The 15,625-nt window shown below is 37.5% G+C and overlaps 1 pseudogene; it reads left to right on the forward strand.

Annotated features, from left to right (window-relative positions):
• The first annotated feature begins 2,336 nt into the window (after nt 1-2,336).
• LOC146385883 (uncharacterized) lies at nt 2,337-4,082 on the forward strand (annotated as a pseudogene).
• Nucleotides 4,083-15,625: the final 11,543 nt, after the last annotated feature.

A 15,625-nucleotide genomic window follows, 5' to 3' on the forward strand; every position in this document is an offset into this window, starting at 1 on the left:
AATTATTTTTTCTAACTAATCAGGCCATTGAAAACCATTACACAGAGACCCCCCAAAAAGGTCTGTTTTTAGAGGGTGAATTGGTCTGTTTGCATAGATTTCAGGTCTGAAACATTAGTTTACTTAAAATGTCTTAAATCTGCATTTTTTTTCTTATGAGGGTGGCCTCTGGATGTAGGTGGAGGGTTTAGTTCCTACACATTTCCTGTAGCTTTTCTCTCACAAGCAGAAGATGAATTGTGTTAAATACACTTAAGAAATCAAAGAAGGCGATCCTCAGTGTGTAGGCATTGCATTGTTCTTACACTGAAAAAGTCACGACCATCTCAGTTCAGCAGCTATCAACTGTTACATCACATGTGATGATAGCTGAGAGATTTCCAGTTACTTTTTTATTCATATCACTGTAATATAAACTTAGTACTTTCAGATAGGATAGAAAGAGTTTGACAAGTGACTGCTGACTGATTATCAGCTGATCACACAAAGGTTCACGCATGACAATAAGTTGGTACAATACAGTATTCCCTAAATATGTTGTAAGAGATCAGGTGAGTATTAAAAGGTTTATAGGATTATAAATTGTATCAACTATTGTAACTGGATCACTTGGAAATGTTAAAACCCAACTTATTAAAGTTTTGTATTTACTAATTAGATTTTTTATTTATTTCATTCTGACTTTCTGCTTTTAATCCGGTTTAGTTTCAGGTAGTTTCCAAAGTGGATTTTCTTGTTTCAGTTTAGTTTTTTTTGTTTGATATGTGTTTTATTATTGGATGACCTGGAAGAGTTTGTGTGACAGGTAAGATTTTGAAAAATCAGTACAGACATTACATCTTGAAAGCAGTTGACTTGCAGTCTTGTATCCAAAGTCTCAATGAACGGATTTATGAAAGCCTCATTAGGCAAGTTGTGATAAAATCTTTATCAAACTAACATATACTAAAACTAAGAATATTTCCTGCGTTTATTTTATTTTTTCAGCTTTCTGAGTTCACAAAATTGTTTGTTAGTTACATTTTTCAAAAGTCTAGTTCTTATTTTAGTTCATTAATATGTTTTTTTTTTTCACATTGCAAGTTTATTTCTTATTATTTTTATTATAATCATTATTATAATAAATGGTGGCGATTTTGAAAAGACAAAATCATGACGATCGTTTTCGTTAGATCATGTGTCCTATTCTCAAATGAAAGACCAGTTAACAAGTGCAAATGAAAGAGCAAGTGTGGCACAGACACATACACAGTTTTTTTTTTAAACTTTTTTTTTTAAACAAGATGTTCAGTGTTCATCGGCCTGTTATTAAATTTTTTAAAACATTTTAATATCTAAGAAGAACTAAGAGCAACTTTGAGACAGCAAAAATTATTACAAAATTTAAAATAAAATTCAATGAATGTGGATATCCTGAGTGATGTGTAACCAACTTTAAGGTATAAAGGTAAATTACAGCACAATAATTACTTGGGCTCGTAATAAGACCCTGGCCAGAATCAGAAGACACCAAATTCATATGGAGCCAAAGTATTGAGCAGCAATAATCACCTGGACACAATGTTAACTTTTGAGTAGCCACTCTTGTATTGTTACGAGGTATAACAGATATTTGTCCAATTTGTACAGATAAAGTATAAAATAAAATAAATAGTGTGCACACTCAAACAAAATAAAAGTACTCGTTGAGGCCCTTTAAGAATTTAGAGTTAAGCTGGCGATAGCCAACTTCAAAGGTCCTTGTGAGTGTAATTGGAATGTATGAGTGTGTGGGTGTGTATCTTCTTTGGGGTAGATCGTCCTCAAAGTGGTTGGCTCACCATCTATCACAACCGGAATATCGTCCTGGCCCTTGGACTTTTCTGTCCTCTCCAAAAAAACCTGACCTATAATCCAGGTCATAAAATGTACATTCTAATCAGCCTGTTTCAGATGCACTGTTTAAGGTTAAAATATAATATCAAAATATTGCATCAACCTCATATTCATTGCATCAACATCTTAAATCTTATCAAATCTCACAGTTCTCTTGTACAACATTAAATTTTCAAGTATATCAAATATGAGAACTAAACATCTAAGTTGCTCAAATATTTCTCTATTCATGTAAACATTAATTAAACAGTCGTATTCTACAGCGGAAGATGTCGGACTCGGCTGAAGCGAGGGCCTGTTTTATGAAATGGAAATATTCCCGTCACTTCACTTTTCTAAAATAAGCAGACAAGAACATTACGGTAATATGTAAGCTATGTCCTGGGGAGAAAAAATTATTGGCCGCTGTCAATAGCACGAGTAATCTGCTGAAGCACCTGACGCGGCAGCACAGACAAAGCCTTCTGAGTGAGCCATCTTCATCATCCATGGATAACACCGCGGCAACTCCTGCTAAGCAGACGAAACTTGATTTCACTTCAGCAACACAGAAAGTGTCTGAAGGTGAGCTTAAGAAAATGATTGCAGGCTACGTTGTGGAAGAGATGCTACCGCTGCGTACTGTAGAGTCTCCATCTTTTAGGTGCATATTAAACAAAATACCTGTGTGTGGCAAAAAAGCAGCACTGCATGATCGAAAAACATTTTCTACTTACTTGGATAAGTGTTATGCTGACATGGAAATGGAGCTTAAAGAGACATTCGAGAGTTTGGAATATATTTCCACGACTGCTGACATTTGGACCAGCCATAACAAAAGTTTTCTCGGAATGACGGCACACTGGATTGATCCTTCTACTTTTGTACGAGGACATGCAGCGCTAGCATGTAAAAGAGTTTGAGGGAGACACACATATGATGTCATCGGCAATGAAATTGAGCAAGTACATTCGGCTTATGGACTGAACTCTAAAGTGACAGCCACCGTGACAGACAACGGGTCCAATTTTATCAAAGCTTTTAGAATGTTCCAAAAATCAGACTCTGATGAGGAATCGGAAGAAGATGAAGAGGTGACATTTACTGATGTTGAGCAGACCCTCTCCACAGAATCTGAAGGCCGACTAAGGAGAATCACAGCCACACGAACCTGTTTGTCCACACTGAACAGGCTCAACTCAGATGAGGTACTGTATATTGTTTTAAGTGCACACTAAAAACAATACAAGTGTAATAATAATATATTTTAGTTCTACATATAAATGTTATTTGTCTTCAGTAACCTTATTTTAAAAAATTCTTATTCTAAATAAAGTATAAGTAGATCAATTAGACTTGCAGTTAGATCATCTTTCAAGACAAAATATACTGCATACTGTCATATAACATGCTGAGTATGATGAAGGAAAAAACATCTTCTTGCACTATTTAACAAGATAAACTGGATCAGATCAAAACATTGATGTCTTCAGCTTTCTGACTGAAGAATTGTAAAAGGAATGTGTCTGTAGTTAAATATCTCCTATATTACCAAAAATCTTCTACTAGCAGTAAATGGTGTAGCACTACATGGAAACAAGGTGATGGTGGACTTTTTCAAACCATTATTTTAGGAAAAGCAGCAATAAAACACTATGAAAACACCAAACTGCCATTTAGTGTGTAGCTATTGAATATACATGACATTGTTTCCCCTTTCTCTCTTCCAGGTTCACTCCTGTATATCACATGGATTTTCTCTCAGCTTGGGGAAGGAGAAATCATCCAGTGTCCGACAATCTTGCATGAAGGTCCTACAAAACCAGGATTCCACCACTATGTACCGCGCTGGTCTCCATCGACACCACACTGAAGTGATAGGAGGCAATGATTGGTCAGGGGACTTTGCCCTCAATGTTGATGACTCTGTGGGCTTCAGAAATTGGCTGAACAGCTTGAAGGATTTCCCAGATACAGTTTCGTACTCCCTTCTGGCACTGTATGAGCTGATGCCAACTGAGGCAAAAAAGGAGGGGGTAAAGACTGCCATAGAGAAGTACTTATCTGATAACATCATAGGTTCCTCATACAAAGAGAAATTTTGTCAGCACCCCGATAACCTGGCTTCCAACTGCTGTCCTATACAAGCCAGGAGGGGGCTACTGAATGTGACCAAAATTCAAGTCTGGGATCTGTCAGGAGATACTTGGGGTCCGTCTGACAGGTGAGTAAGCTGAGGTCAGGACCTGCAAGTTGACAGTATGTTTTTAAATTCTCAGAATACCAGGACATCTTGAGTTGCTTCCTGAGTCCAAAAGTGATATAAGTCTTAAATCAATTGACACCAAAATGCAGATAGTTTGGTGAGGGTTAATCGAGCCCCAGCTTGTTTCCATGTGGTTCTACACCATGTACAGATCACAGCCTCATTGAAACCAGGTTAATCAATTTCACCGTTTTTTTCCCCTCATATTTTTAAATCAGATATTATGTCTGTACATGTGACATTATGTTTTTTAATATTTGGAAACCTGCTGCAAAACAAACTGAGGTAGACTAACTGTGTTATTCACAGACTGCATGGAAATATTCTGCAGATTTATCCAGGATAAACAGGTTAGTTTGCTGTAGTGTGATGGGTTTAAGGTAAAGAACGGTGTGTGACTGCTGCACATTGGCTGGTCAGAGTTAAATTACATAAATTATATCATAAATGAATTTGAACTTAAGCTGATGATACTACGTTTCATTCACTGAGTTACAACTTTAGAGTGTCTAATATAAAGACAGTATAAAAAGTCTACTGTTAGTGCAGAGGATGGAAATCAGCCCGGACAAATCCTGAAACATATGCTGACATCTGGTTGAATTCAGTTGTGTAGATCCACAAAAAGCAGCAGGTCAGCTGATCACAGCCAGTAAACTAAGAAAATCTACTGAAGCTCTCAGTAAAAATCATTGTGAGTTATGATTCTTTTCCCTACTCTGAGCCACTACAATTGATTTTAGCTTTCCCCCACCTGCTGAATCCCACTTTAACACTTTTTTTAACACACTGTGTGCACAAATCCAGCTAAATGCAGTTAATTTGATTGACATAAACGAAACATACAGCCAAAGCAACCCAGGAGTTTATTAAAGCAAAGAAGTGGAATATTATTGAATGGCCAAGTCAGTCACCTGATCTTAACCCGACTGAGCATTTCACTTGATGAAGACTAAACTTCAGACAGAACGGCCCACAGAAAAACAGCAACTACAACCTGCTGCAGTAAAGGCCTGGCAGAACATTAAAAAGGAGGAAACCCAGCATCTAGTGATGTTCATGAGTTCACGGCTGCAAAGGGTTTTCAATGAAGTATTAAAAATAATAATTATATTCTTAGTTATTTAATTTGTCCAATTACTTGAAATGAAGGGATTGTATTCAAAATGCTTTAGTTCCTCACACTTTTACACAATCTTTTTGTTCAACCCACTGAATTAAAGCTAAAAGTCTGCACTTCAACTGCATTTGAGTTGTTTAATTTAATTATTTTTTATTGTGGTAATGTACAGAACCAAAAACAGAAGAAAGTTGTCTGTGTCTAAATATTTATGGACCTAAACTTGTTACGTTGGGAACCAATCATTTCTTGGCTGAGATATGAATGCAGGAGTTCCAACATTGTGCTCCTCCAGTCATATCTGCTTCCTTGTTTCAGCACTTCTGTTTTGGCAGTTTTTTTATATATATATATTTTGTAATATTTATTCAACTTTTCCTCTTTTTTTCTTTACTTATTCACTGCTATGTTTTATTGAAGACTGATTCCATTGAACGCAGGACTGAAATGATTGAGTCAAACGACCCTATTTGGAGCACTGAATATGGGCTCGGCACGGTCAGTAAACAATTTCTTTTAAGTCAGATTCAACCTGCTTTTATCTTTGTGTCTTTTTATCCTATAGTTATTTCTTTCTTTATCTTTATTTGTCAAAAATAACTTCTTGTCAGATATCTGGGTCTTTGACCCAGCTTGTTTAGTTTATTTTGTATTTGATATTTGATTTGTTCTTTGTGTTGTAATGATTTAAGTTTTATACAGTTTAGTCTAGAGTTTAGTTCTTGTTGGGTCTCCGAGTTTATTCGTATTCTGGTTTATTTTTTTCTAGTCAACTAGGTCCCTTTTGTGTCTTTGTCTCTCATGAGACTCTGTAATGTTGTCTGTATTTAGTTCTCCCTCTGTGTGTGTGTGCGGGTCTCTCGCTCCCTCACTCTCGGTGTGGAAAAAATAAACCGAGCAGCAAGACCAAACTGATTTTTCTGTTTTTTATTGAAAAAATTTTTTTAAGAACTTTGCAAAGGGATCAATACAGCATGATGACAACATCTCCCTTTATAACCGTCATGTGGATAAAATCTTTGTCTATTTAGTCCCTTGAGCAAAGCATTCAGCTGTTTTTCTGTCTCCATACACTTTTTCTTTGTACAAGAAGTTACAATTACATATCAAAAATACACAGAGGTTAGATGAGGTGAAGCACAAATTTTCCATCACAACATGTACCATGTTCTTTGTGTTCAGTTTAGTTAGCATTTATAAGCAGGGGTGCACATAAGTGGTCCACAGGTGCGCAGGTGTTGTCAAAATAAAAGACGCGCGTTTGCGTACATAAGATTTTCTGCAGGAGGACAGACATTTGTTTAGAACTCTTAAAGATGTCGAAGAAGCAAGCTCCTTTAAGCAATTACTTTGGTGTTCCTCCACCTCCAAAGAAATGTCAGAAGGAGTCCGAACCACAAAAGAAGTGCGTATTCTCGGAAAAGTGGTTGCAGGAGGTGAGCTGGCTTCAAACAAATGATGAACGCACAGAGATGTAGTGCAGAATATGCCATGAAAATCCCACTCTAGCGGACAAAAACACTGCCTTTTATATGTACGCAAATGCGCGTTGCAACTTCTTATCTGGTGCGCGTCTTTTATTTTGACAGCGAATGCGCACCTGCGGACCACTTATGTGCACCCCTGTTTATGATGTCATTAGTATGCACCACTGCCCTCTCTGTGAATTATGGGAACAAAGTGTGAGACAAAGACAAAGGCACGCAGGCTTGACACTGTGATGGGGGAGAAAGAGACACGGGGACATAATGGACTGGGGAGACAGAGAAGGAACACGGATCACGGAGACAAGAGTAACTAAATGTGGATCGCAGGGAAGGCACAGTAACAGAAAACTAAAGACTAGAAACTGAAAATAATATATGCAGGAAACAACTAAAAGAACCAAAACTATGAATGATGTGAGCATGTAAGAGTTGTGGAAGGTCTTTCATCTGTGTGTGTATAAAAGAGATCAGGGCGACGGCCATTGTTAGAGACCACTCCATATTGCAACATGTTATTAAACCCACTACGAAAAGACGCTCACCAGGTGTTTGCAGTTCATTTAAAATTTCCATGATACCCTACAATTGCCCTGGGATACTGTATGTGAAAAAATAACATTCATTGTTTAAAAACATTTAAATAGTAGTGTTAGTTACTTGGATACTACAGCTACTGAATCTCTGTCCTTGTTGTTAATTGCTGACTTTGTATAACTGAGTGCTCTAATCATTTCTGTTCTTGGATCACTATACCTCTTATAGGAATAGCTACATTATGAGACCCTTACTGATAGTACCAAATGTTTTTGCAGGTGTTGTCACATTATTTTTCACTTTTGAATGTACCTAAAGTTTAGCAGGACACAAGTTGCTGTTAAACTTGGACTTTTGGTTTAAAGCAAGAAGTTTTGTCTATGTTATTACTTGAGAAAATAACTGAAAAAAAGGGGATAATGTGATATTCACAAGAGTTGTTGTATCTTGTGTGAAAAACTACCCTACCTAGTGGACACAATAGGAACAGAAGAATAGAAAATAATCTACAGAGAGGCAATGTAATGATCACATGTATCTGTGCTGCAGTCAGCAATAAAGTTTCTGTTATGTTGTCACCACGGTTGTCTTCTGATAAACACCAGAAACACTACAACTGTTAAAGACAGCAATCTGTGACTGTAGGCATCGATGTGATGAGTATCAGCAAAATTCTGTTGTGTTAACATTTGTGTTGCTCACAATAAATGAGTTTTTAAAGTAAAACATACAGAGAAAAGAATGCAGTGTTTACTGTAATAACCACACAGGTTAAGAGCTGTTTTACAGCCCAGTCAGATTTGTATTTTGCTAACAGCCCTGACACTTCCTATGTGTTTGGTTGACTTTTAAGTTTTCTGGCAGTTTGTGTCAGGAGGTTTGTTCCACACACTGTTAAGCAAAGCTAAAAACTGGCATAGCGTTAAAAATATATATTTAAATGAAAAGACTACATGTGTTTTCCTTCTTAATTAACCTGAACTTTATCTTGTAACACTGGAATGATGTTTTATTTATTTATTTATTTATTAACCTTTATTTAACCAGGAAGATCCCATTGAGATTAAAAACCTCTTTTTCAAGGGAGACCTGGCCAAGATAGGCAGCAGCAGATGTCTCACAGTTACAGAAATTACTCAAACACAGGCAGCAACAACACACATGCACAATAAGTGAAAGAATACAAATAAAATAAAAAATAAAATTCAATAAAATTCAAATAAAAATAAAAAAGTCTGTACTCTTACTGTACAGATTGGTGTACATCAGTTCAACGCTGGGCTGTGCTACAATAGTCAGAAGGTCAGAAGGAGAGGCTGACATCCAGGGAGAAGATTGTAAGAGACGTGGTTTATGTACATTCAGATTGATGGTACAAGCAGGTATGGCATAGTGTAGGAGGATGTGATCTGGTGTTGTTTCTGTGATCAAGAACAGCAAACACATTACAACTTGAATACAGATTAAGGGGTAATATAGCTGGCATTAAATTCCTTCACTACAAACCTGCTAAGGCAGTGGTTCCCAAACTTTTTTTTACTAGGCCCCCCTTGGTTGTACACAAAAATCTTGGCGCACCAACACATCCTCCAACCACACACATCCATATTTTGTTTTCAAACTCAATTGCAGTTTATTTCACACCTCAAACCTTTTGTAAACAAATAAACAAAAGTAAACTGCAATAAATTACAGGTTACAATAATATAAACTACTAACTCTTTTAAATAACCAAAAAAAGCATCTTTATGGTGTAATTATTTTAAGTGTAGTTGTTTTTTTTACTGTGTAATAATATTCAATTATTACCCACCCTATTTAGACGGGTGGGTAATAAGCAAGCAAATAATGCACAAAACATTTTATCATGGTGGAAGGAAAACAGCAAAAGTAAGAGGGAATTAATGACGATGTAGTTTTGATCTTCTTTTTCTGCTGGTTCAGTGAATTTTGGTCGCAGTGACAAAACCTGCTGCTTCAGAGTCTGTGAGCCATCGGCTTTCAGCACCTGCGAGAAAGCCCACATCTCGCAGATTCTGATGCTCCCCACTTTAGGAACCACTGAGTTAGGATGTGTACAGGGCCTCTTTATCTTAAAAAAAGTTATTTTATCTTAAAATAAAGCATTATGCAGAGCAGTGGTTTCTTTGTATCTATAAAGTGCTTTAAGGAGTGGAATCCGTTTACCTGCTCTCATTTACTATTTTGGCTCTTTGGTGGTTTTGAAATAGTTTTGTGAGCTTTAACCTGAGATCCTGGCGTTTCTGGCAAAATACATGTATATTTATAAAATCGATCAGGATGGGAGTTGCGTGATGGAGCGTTTGGGACTGGCTCCACCATAGAGAGTCTCTGACCCCCGTCAACCTTATATTAGTTTTAAAAAAGTTAGACGTTCCCAAATAATACATTTCCAGACTGTGGTGGCTAGATCAGCGTCCTTGAATTTATTGAGAGACATGGCCACAGGAACGAAGAAGAGCGTGCAAACTCGAATCTCCACAATGGCGGTGGGGGAAAATAATGCTAGCAGTACTAATGTTAGCCCTGCTAGCCAAGAAGAAGGACCAAAGATGGATATAAGCGGCTTGTTTGCCGAAATGACTAAGCTTGGAGCTATCCTAACCGGTGTTGCAGCTGATATATCTCACATCAAGTCAGACATGGTAAAATTTAAAAACGCTATAAGTATGAACGCTATAAGTACTTATGACAATAAGTATAAATGAAGCTGAGGGCCGCAATTCAGATGTGGAAAACAAAATGAGGAGCATAACAGAAGATAATGGCAAAAATATCAAAAAAGCTTGAACAACTATGGGCCCGAGTAGACAACCAGGAAAACAGAAACCGCAGAAAGAATATTTGGCTTATCGGTCTGGAAGAGGGTCTGAAGGTGGCAACACAAATGATTATGTGATGAAGATACTTGCTGATGGCCTGGGTCTACGAGGGGAGGAATATGAGCTCGAAAGATGCCACAGAGGTACAAGACCACGCCCGGGACCTGGTCAACCACCTTGAACCATGCTAGTGAGATTTCTGTGTTACACTGCATGACAAAAAGTTCTCATAACCGCTAAGCAGAAGAAAGGCATAATGTGGGAGAACTGCCGCTTGTCATTCTATGAAGATATGACCGCAGAGCGAGTGGCGCAAAGGAAGCTTTTGTACCCAGTGATGAAGAAGCTATGGCAGCATCAGATAAAGCACACCCTGGCACATACAGCAAAACTTAAATTAACATGGAAAGCAAGGGCGTAGATTTGGTTTTGGCATTGGTAGGGACGGATGATTCAACCACCGAACCCTGTTGTTCCTTTTTTTTTTTCCTTTTTGTCTTTGCTTCTTGACAAAAAAAAAAGGAGAAATATACTTGCCTACATATGCTATTCTACATGTTTTTAAACCATTTAAAATTACAATTCATAGTTTTATATGTGAATTATATAATGTTAAATTACAAAACACATGCAGTCACACATGTGCACCACCAAGTCATCATCCAATTTCACCTGTGATCTTGTATCTCCATTGCTCTCTGAACTTTGTGTTGGTTCTTCTGTCACCTGACAAATAGGACATACATGACAATAAGAATAAAATGTGTAGCTGCTTCAGTGTTTCTGTCAATTTGTGCAGATCTTGACTCATCAGTAATGTTTGTAGTGTGAGTGCATTTTTAAAACAATTTGTGCAAACTGCACTACAAGGTGGAATATTTGCAAAATCATGACTACCTCATGATATTTTGTCTCAAAAATTAACCCTATGAATATGTCAGTGCCATTAGGATGAAATTATTGTGTCACCAACATTTTAACGTTGGACATATAATTTTAACAGCCTCTGTAAACTAATATCCTGGCTTGCTCAAAGCTGCCGTTTTCTCTGACAGTTTCAATCAAAATTAGAAATGCTACTCTGGGAGACTGAGATAACTAATAGTGCTGCCTGTTGTGCAGTTAGTTTCTAAAACACGTTATTCATGGTTACATACAATTTTAGACTGATGTGGGCCAAAGCCATAGCCTGTAACGTTATTATGACGGACACATTTTATGAGTGAACTTGACTTTATGTGACTTACAGGTTTCTTTAAAAAATACTTTCTTATATCCAGTGGCGGTCTGTTGTCGGAACCATACTGAATTTCCCCAGAGACACACACACACACACATATGAAGAGAGAGAGAGTATGCATTGTATGCAAACGGCTACCAAACAGCCATCATAATTCGTCATACAATGAGAACAGGACAAATCAACAACTGACAATGACTAATTAATATTAAAATCTGTAACATAATGTATTGTTTGGAGTTTAGTCTGTTACTGTTGCTATTTTTAACCATTTCTTCTTGGAGCAACTGTAATCCACATTATTTCCTTAGGGATTAATAAAGTATTCTGACTCTGATTGTTTCAGGATGACCTGCCATTATCCAATCACACATCTGCTTACCTGCATCTTTTGCTCGTTTCTCCTCCTCTTCTTTTCTATTTTTTCTAAACTGAGCACCTGGTGGCTTTGAACTTTTCTTGTCCATCTTCCATTGGTTTTAATTTTGGACTCCAGTATGAACACCCCTCCCCCAACTCGAGGATCACCACAACATAACCTAATAGACCTACACCTTAGTTCACAGATTCACTTTGTCGAAGGTGTATTTCTGGGATTTCACGCAACCCAGGATTCAAATCATGAATACATAATGGGCTTGGATTTACAACATTATGAATGAAATGTGCTCTATTTGGAAGCAGCCGGCCCCCCTCCCCTTTCGACGGGTTGTGTGTGAGACTTTAACCCTTTAAGACCTACCATAGAACCAAGTCCGCCAGAGCTTATATTATATTTTTACATGGTGTGGTGCCATTTTTGGGAGCATTTCAAGTTGTTATACATCAATACAACAATTATAGCCCAGATTTTAATTATATGTATTCATTAAGTGCATAGTAATTACATAAATTGCAAAAAAGTGCAATAAACTACAAAAAAATTGAAAATCGTTTTTGCTTTTTTAACATATATTTCTAGTTAGAGAAATTTAAGAGGCTTATCCCTCAAAACTGTAAATACAAAAAAGTTGCAAAAAATAGTTTCCCACCACAGGAAATTTATTTTGAGTGTCTTCATAGTTTTATTTTTTAAATACACCAATTTTTATATACTGCAGGAAAAACGAAAATAAATATTATACTGCAAATTTGCAAAAAAGCAGCCTATGCATCAAAATAAACTATTTCCAGCAGTGCAATATGAGTCCTAAGCATCCCAGAAACGACACAGAAAGTCATAAAGTCAAAGATAACTTTTAAAAATACCAGTATAGGCCCTGAGGCCCTGATGGTCAAAAAAACTACATTTCAGCGAAAATGACGTCACTTCCGGTTTCGGGCAGGTAATGGCGGACATGCAAAAGTTCGCGCTGACGTCTATTCCAACATAGGAAGTGTTATGAACAGCTGATCGGATCGGCAAAGCGTGTTTCTGGAATATTATGTTTTTGTTGCTGCAAGTGCTTTTTATGCAGTTTTTGCAAAGCCATATGTGGAAGGAAACTGTGACCTAGGACAAGCTGATGGCATAAGATGTAAGTACAACTCCTCCGGTTTCATATGCAAAAAAAATTATTGTGCTAGCTTACGTGGTTGCAGAGCTACCGGGATTTAAAAATAGTTACGCAAAACAGAGCGTGCCCGCTCCGACCGGCTCTAAAGGGTTAATCATCAAACTGTAAATTATAACATTTAAATTGTTATTTATCCCTTTACCCCGAGTCCTAAAGTGTATATTTATTTTCTTACTCTTCTTATATTTATTGTTTGTTTACTTGCTTGCTGTACCTGGAGCCTCGTCGTCTCGTCTCTCTATATGCTGGACTGTATGTAGCGGAGATGACAATAAAGTTTACTTTGACTTCAGCAGCGAGAAGGGCTCTCGCGCTCACTTTTCGCGTATAGAATTTCGAAAAAACATCGGTGCAAATTATAAGTCTTATTATAATGTCTGGTGTTTTCGTGTTTGTTGGTTTGTTTTTATTTAGCGAGTTGGTTATTAGATGCTGCTCCAGCCAGCCAGAGAATCCGCCTTCCCGCCCTCTCCTCCCAGTGCCGCAAGCAGCAGGCGCACCTCGCAAACGGAGGGCGCCCTTACTCCCCGCAAATGGGCGATAGAAAACCGATAGGTGCTATGCCATTCCCAATATGCGCTGGCTGATGTCGGGGCAGCATGAGTATGAGCAATTTTTTTTTTCTTTTTTTTTTTTTGCCAATGCCCGTGATGCCGCCCCCCACCACGATGCCGACCCGGGCAACCGCCCATGTCGCCCATATCACAAACCGCTACTGCTTATATCCAGGTTCTTCCTTTTTGCTGCCATCCTCCTCTCCTCCTTGCAGGTCCTCGCAGCGCAGGCTTGCCGCTGCTAAAACTAAAAAGAGCTCCCTGAAAGGCCCAGCTAATCACATTGGCCATATTTGTCACATGAGGTAGGACTCCAGTAGAGAAAGTAATTTAACTCTTTCTGCACCGCTGGGTGAATGACACGTTAATAGATCGTTTTTTTCTTTCTATCGGTTTTGTTTTTCTTTACTCAAAGAGATCAAATTATTGGTGGGGACCAGGGGCGATTTTAGCCCATTTTTGAATGAATCAAAAGAACCCCCAAAGATTTCTTACTTGTTTTTTTGACAATATTTGCTGTTTGTGTGACACACTACTAAAAATATAAAAAGCATACAGTACTGTACTTGTTTGAGACTTAACATTTTAACAACAAAAGTATAGATACCCCCCCCCCCAAATGGTTTGTTCCAGTTCCCCTCTCCCCTGCTCTGGCTCTAGCGCTCTTGCTGCCAGAGCGATGAGATGCAGCGGAGCGGAGGTGTGAGTGCCTGGCTTCAAACAGGACATATTAGCTGCATTTAACCTTCAGTTACTCTTTATATAGTTAGGTAGTTGTCAGACCATGTTTCTTTTTAGCTGAAAAGCATTACACCAGGTAACCTGCAGTGTTGAAAACGTGTTTTCCGACAATGTTTGCTACCCTACAATCCGTCCTGCTCTGTTGTAAAATCAGCAACATTTGACTGTCCTGTTGCTCCCATTGAAATTTATACAGACTATTTAAAATCTAAAACTTAAAATTGTCTGTAGCCTACTGTTGTTACCACTGTCCTGTTTGAAATGGATACTAACTAGCTAACTGACTGAATGCCCATTAACCTTAGAACTCCCTGGGTGTGTGTGTGTGTGTGTGTGTGTTTGTGTTTGTGTACAGAGAGACAGCCATGTTTATAAGGGATATAAGGAAGTTTTTTCAAAAAAAAAAGGAGCCACATTCAGGTAAAAGTGTAAAATCAAACGATCCGTCAATCAAGAATAATGTTGGATCAGTGTTTCAATATTTATATCTTTTATTAGATGTACATGTGGTTTGGTTATTTGCCTTTTGGTTGAAAGTACACTGAGAGAGGACTTTTTGTTAGTGATCTTAATAGTATTTTTTTTATATTAATTTAATTTTTCATCTAATTGAATACAATCTATTTGTGTATGATTGTCAGTCCAAAGAGGGAGAGAGGAACCAGGTAAGAAAACAGACAGGGAGCAGTGACGGGCACAACAGAATCTGTTAAACTGACAAAGAGGAAAAAAAAACCTGATTTTACTCACACAATCTGGAAGTTGTGTCCTCCCTATATTAAAGCTGCTATACAGAATCTGCAAAACAAACTGGGTTGAAACATTTTTGACCCTCTTTAACAACATTCCAACATAACATTATAATTGATTGGGGAGATTAAAATTAATGATATATTTTCATGTGGTTCAGCCACAACTCTACTGAAACCTCAGCCAGTAATAGGTAGGCCAACTTTTGGACCGTCCAGTTGTCTGTATGACTGCCGCAGTACGTACATCACATGCACACTATCAGAAAGTGCCAAACAGCCCTGGTGGAGTGAGGAGCTGTAAAGAGAAGCAGATGCTCTATTTATATTCTAAAAATGTTTTAAGCTTGTTTCAAAGATTCTGTACAGCAGCTTTAAATGTTTTCCAAAAGCACACATACACTTATCAGTGTTTCTCAAACTTTTTACAGTGTGTACCACCTGAGAAAAATGTCAAGCTCTCCCAAGTACCACTATGAAAGCATGAAAGTCATAAATCTTACAACACAAAATTATTATTATTAAATTAGTAAAATTAGTATCTGCAATAAAGATTTTTTCATACATTGTATACATTCTACCACAGGCAAAGTTGGCTCCATCTTTATAGTTTTATTAATATTTTGTAATAATTTATTTGTAACAATTTATTCTGTTTTGGGAGTGTTTTTTTATGTATCT

Source organism: Perissodus microlepis, chromosome 6 (assembly GCF_051167445.1).
Source record: "Perissodus microlepis isolate ML-2025 ecotype Zambia chromosome 6, ASM5116744v1, whole genome shotgun sequence".
Lineage (NCBI taxonomy): Eukaryota > Metazoa > Chordata > Actinopteri > Cichliformes > Cichlidae > Perissodus > Perissodus microlepis.